This window comes from Schistocerca serialis, chromosome 1 (genome assembly GCF_023864345.2).
Source record: "Schistocerca serialis cubense isolate TAMUIC-IGC-003099 chromosome 1, iqSchSeri2.2, whole genome shotgun sequence".
Classification (NCBI taxonomy): domain Eukaryota; kingdom Metazoa; phylum Arthropoda; class Insecta; order Orthoptera; family Acrididae; genus Schistocerca; species Schistocerca serialis.
In genome coordinates, this window is record NC_064638.1 from 611,269,385 (window position 1) to 611,275,603 (window position 6,219).

The following is a 6,219-nucleotide window of genomic DNA, read 5'->3' on the forward strand; positions in this document are numbered from 1 at the left end:
AGTTAACGAAATGGTGACTGCAAATAGACGCATCACAGTGAACGAATTGTCAGGCTACGTAGGGATAGGGGAAGGAAATGTTCGTAGAATACTGGAAGTGTTGGCGTTAAAAAAGGTTTGTGCCAGTGGGTTCCCAGGATGCTGACAGTGGCTCACAAAGAAACAAGAAAAACGGTATGCACCGAACTTTTGGAACAGTGCCAGAATGGTGGAGATAATGTCTTGTATGAATTGTGACCGGTGATGAAACATGGCTCCACCGTTTTTCACCAGAGACGAAGAGGCAGTAAATGGAGTGGCATCATGCAAATTCACTCAAGAAAAAAAAATTCAAAACCTCACCTTATACTGGAAAGGTTTGGGCTACAGTGTTTTTGATTCCGAAGGACTCTTGCTTGTGGACATCATGCCAAGTGGAACCACCATAAATTCTGATTCATATGTGACGACACTGAAGAAACTTCAAACTCGACTGAGTCTTGTTGGAAATTATGTGGTGGAAATTATGTGGAGAAATGAAAATATTGATCCTAAAGGGTGCATCTACACACTGTGAAACGTCCCCTTAGAAAAATTATGAATTACTGTACTGATAAACATCTTATGTTATTTGATTTTCAAACAGTTGAGCAAAACTGAACGTACTCAGACATTTCGCTCTTTACCTATTCTGATCAACACTAAATTGACACACAGCCAGATGTCAGTCAAAAAACAGTGGAAGCGATCACAAAACTCGGTTGGACAACACTGAAACACACGCCTTACAGTTCTGACCTGGCTCTATGTGACTATCATCTCTTTGGGAAACTGAAATACTCTCTTCGTGGAACAAGGTTTGGATGACTCCTTTGTACACGCTGCCAGACAGTGGCTCCAACAGGTTGTTCCCGAATTTTACCATGTGGGTATACAGGCGCTGGTTCCAAGATGGTGTAAGGCAGTTGAGAGGGATGGACATTATGTGGAGAAATGAAAATACTGTTCCTGAATGATGTATCTACATACTGTAAAACTTTCAAACATGTAGAATAAAAGATGGATTTAAAAAAACAGTGTGCATTTCTTTTGGAGTGACCCTCGTAGTAGACTAAGTTGGTCAGTTAAAATTAACCAGTAGATTAACAATCGTAGCACCAGACAGATGAAAAGCAACTGTGAAACAACTTTACGCACCCCCGTAGATAAATTCCAAGCTGTTTACACCGCTCACCTTCAGTTTCTCAAAAAAGGCCGTAAGAACAGGGAAACTTGTGTAGAAGGGTTCCGTCCATCGGAAACAAGCGGTGTTCAAGAGTGTCCGTGATGCCGATATTGATAATCGGCTGCTGAAATAAATGTCGAAATCGCGATATGCGAATGTATCTATCATTGAGTCATTGAGATTTTGTACTGGTTATATACTGAGACGTATTCTCAAGGATTATTCGAAATTCAGGAAGTGCGACATACTCCTGACGGCGAAAAAATCGCAACGCGCAGAAAGAGTTTTGCGACGTAAACGAAAGTTGGTAGGCGAGTTTCTACATCTGAAAGATAATGGCTCTTCAGAGTTCACTCCAGTCGCATAAGACTGGCGCTAGTAGTGCTACTATGAGAATGAGAATAAGGTTTGGTTTAAATACACGCTGTAACGGTCATCAGCGTTAGTTACATCTGAGATTGGGCATGATGAGCTGATGTCGCCTTTAAGAGTTCAAAGACGCCATTATCAACTCCTAACTGAGTTTGAACAATATCGTGTAACAGGACTACGATGAACTGAATGCTCCTTCGGTGATACTGTGGAAAGACTGTAGCGGGCGTTCCACAGACTCCAAACCACCAGCATTTGCGACTTCAGTGGTCTGAAGCGAGAGCTCACTGGTGGGCAGGGTGGACGTCTGTTGTGTTTTCTGATGAAAGCCGGTACCACCTCGGTGCCGGTGATGACCGTTTTTTGGTTGGAAGCAGGCCAATTGAGGGCCTGCAACCAACCAGTCAGCATGCTGGCTGGACACACCGGACCTACACTGGGGTTACCGTTTGGGGTGCGACTTGTATGTCACCAACACTCTCGTGATTATCCCAAGCACCCTGACCGCAAATTTATTCGTCAGTCTGGTAATTCGAGCTGTTGTGCAGTCACTCATGGTGCAAATGGCTCTGAGCACTATGGGACTTTAACTTCTAAGGTCATCAGTCCCCTAGAACTTAGAACTACTTAAACCTAACTAACCTAAGGACGTCACAGACATCCAGCTCCGAGGCAGTATTCGAACCTGCGACCGTAGCGGTCTCTCGCCTCCAACCTGTAGTGCCTAGAACCGCTCGGCCATCCCGACCGGCTGCCACTCATGAACAGAGTTCCAGAGAGTGTTTTCCAACAGGATAATGCTCGCCCACATACCGCTGTTGTAATATAACATGCTCTACAGAATGTCGACATGTTGCCTTGGCCTGCTCCATCACTTATTTTCCTCCAATCGAGCACACACGGAACATAATAGGAAAGCAATTCCAGCGTCATCCAAAAACAGCATTAACCGTCCCTGTACTGACCGACCAAGTGCAACAGACATGGTACTCCATCCCAGAAGCTGACATTCGGCACCTGTACAACGCAATACGTACACATTTGCAAGCTTACATGTGACATTTTGGCGGTTCACTGGTTATTAATGTACCAGCATTTCACACTTACAATGGTTTATATACATTAACCTACGATCTTTTAATGTTAATTACTTAAATATGTTACCTAGATAAATGTATACCCGAAATTTCATTACTCTATATTATTTCATTTTTGGCATTCCGATTTTCTCCGTAAGTATGATTGAAGTTTGTCATTAGATGCTCAACATTGTATAAACCTGAGTAAATGAAGAGTTGCACGCAATATTTTTCAAATCTAGTGGCTCGGCTCCTAGTACAGTAATGTTGCTGTTTGTTATATTTACAACGATAAAATGACGTTACTGTCCTATTCTGACTTCGAAGACCGAAAGACAGTCGAAACTACCTGGTGTTGCTTATTTCCCAGTAGACCTATCTACGGAAGCTGTAAGTATTTCTATTAACTCCTAGAACCTCACTCTATTTGTCTTTACACTGTCAGTTTTTCGTAGCCCATTGTAAATATTCATGTACCATTACCACTTTTTATCAACGCCACAAACAACGCTCTATTGTATGTAAAGAAAATCGTATAGCATCCCTTCATATGAAGGTACGTTTTCGAAGGTATGACGATGCATGTCTAACTACGAAGGTCTGAACATAAATAGTGGCAACTATTTATTCACAACCGATGCACAAGAGTTACATGTTTGCACCTGTTACTGTCCTTCGAAGTAGTCACAAACGTTGTGTAGAACGCTTTGCCAGCATGTGGCTCAAATGGCTCTGAGCACTATGGGACTTAACTTACGAGGTCATCAGTCCCCTAGAACTTAAAACTACTTAAACCTATCTTACCTAAGGACATCACACACGTCCATGCCCGAGGCAGGATTCGAACCTGCGACCGTAGCGGTCCCGCGGTTCCGAACTGTAGCGCCTAGAACCGATCAGCCACCTCGGCCGGCGCCAGCGATGTGGAAGGCGTAGTATACCGTTAGCAGACCCTGTTCTGTTGATGGTGCGAATGGACCGATCTACTTCCTGTCGAATATCTGGAAAAGTTCTGATGCGAATGCCACGAAGTGGTTCCTTCATCTTCGGAATCAAATAAAAGTCACAAGGACTCAAGTCCGGGGAGCAGGGTGGATGGTACAGTACTTCCCAGTCCCAACGACCGAACAGAGCAGCCACAGCTTGCGCTGTATGAACACGCGCATTGGCGTGCAAAATGACGGGTGGGTTGCGCAGAAAGTGTCACCGCTTGTTTCGCAAAGCTGGTCCCACGTGATGCTCCAAAAACGAACAGTAAATACTGTGCATTGACGGTCTGCCTAGAGGAACATAATGCGTTAGGGCAGGGCTGCCCAACCTTTTCAGCTGGCGGACCCCTTCTTCAGTCGAAAATCCATGGCGGACCCCTAGTCAGTCAAGAGCACAGTAACTTTAAATTTCAGAGCGGAACCCATGCGAACTGAAAGCTTCTTAATGCAAATGCTATGTTCCCAATGACCCCCCCCCCCCCCCCCGAAGTATCAATTGTCTTTGGTTTAGAGATGAATGAAAACAACTTGAAATTAAATTAACGATCCAATTTGAATTCCCACTGTATCCAGACACTTACTAGTGGATTTACTCCCTTTGTTCAACACACTATAGCCTGACTAAAATTACTTGGTAATTGACTTTTCACACGTCGGAGCTGCCTTCCGCATGCGTAAAAGGTTTCAGCGCATCTAGCGTCGTGAGCCGGCGCACAAACGACCGCCGTATTGTTGCGAAACAGTCGATCAGAGAAACCGCATTGTCCTGCACTAAACTGTGTATGCGTTCTCAGGAACCGCAAAGGCTGCTTGGGAATACGATGTTTCTCAGGAGAAAAGAAATAGTTATAAATTTGATTTTCACATTTTTATTCAATAATTTTACTCATTAGTTTAGACGTTTTGGTGAAAGGTGGCCGCGGACCCCCTAGAAAGAGCCGGCGGACCTCTAGGGGGTCCGCGGACCACACGTTGGGAAGCCCTGCGTTAGGGTAATGCCATCACAGTCGTACACGAGTATCACCATTAATTTAAACCACTCCATTCGCACCATCAACAGAACAGGCTCTGAAAACAGTATACTACGCCTTCAACATCGCTACCAACGGGCTCTACACAGCGCCGGTTACTACTTTGAAGGGCAGTAGCAGTTGTAAACATGTAACACTTTTGTATGGGTTGTGAAGCAATAGTTGCCCATATTATTAAGTTCCAACCCTCGTATATTCGACAGAGTTGGCGAAATTAATTTCCAATGACTTAGTTATTCATCGGATTAAGCGTAGCATAGCCTTAAAGATGCAAATTGAAGAAACACTTGTGATCGTGGTAACAACACATCACAAATATGCGTAGACGTTCACGGAGTATTTCCGTACAAGTACGTGGCATTGAGCATTGCCGAAATAAAAATGCGTCTCCTGATCCGATAGGAAGTCGCTTCGAGTAACTACAACAATATGTGTCTGACTACAATAGACATTCAGTTTGTAAAATTGAAGAAGCACGCAGCACACAAATAATAATTTCTATTCGAGGCGGGAAACGGGCTCTTATTCCCTCACGAAAGGTAAACGTCGATGAAAAAAAGGCGAAACCCAATGTTCTCATTTAAGGAAATAAAGAAACCTTTTCTCAGAGGGTGCAATCGCCAGCATAGCTCATAATTCATTGTACTTTAATCACAGTTGTTTAATACATACACACACACACACACACACACACACACACACACACACACACACACACTTACTGCCTAATTCCCTCGGACATGGCTAACCTCTCTTACTTATTTTCATGATCCCTGTTCTAAATAAATGACGCTGGAGGCTGAGGCCCCGTATCGAAGATTTATACCGTGTACAGGGAAAGTGCAAAATATCATTACTGTCATACACGGAGGAAGGGATGTGTTGAGTGACCATGACTGACAATCATTTCAAGAGGATTGTGACGAAAAATGACGGGACGACAGCTGCGAAAGTCACTGCAGAACTAAATGTCATCCTCACGAATCCTAGCAGCACCAAAGCCACGAATGGAGCCCCATAATCAGCAAATTCTAGGTCTAACTGGAAATACACTGAATAGCCAAAGAAACTGGTACACCTGCGTACTACCGTGTAGGGTCCGCGAGAGCATGCAGAAGCGCAGCAGCACGACGTGGCACCGACTCGAATAATGTCTCAAGTAGTGGTAGATGGAACTGACACCATGAATCCTGCAGGCCTGTCCATAAATCCGTAAGAGTACGACGGGGTGGAGAACTATTCTGAACAGCATGTTGCAAGGCATCCGAGATACGCTCAATAATGTTCATGTTTGAGGTGTTTAGCGGCCAGCAGAAGTGTTTAAACTCAGATGAGTTATCCTGGAGCCACTCTGTTGCAATTCTGCACGTGAAGGGTGTCACATTGTCCTGCTGGAATTGGCCAAATCCGTCGGAATAGACAGTGGACATGAATGGATGCAGGTGACCAGACAGGATGCTTACGCACGTGTCACATGCCAGAGTTATGTCTAGATGTATCAGGAGTCCCATATCACTCCAACTGTACACGCGCTGCACCATTAC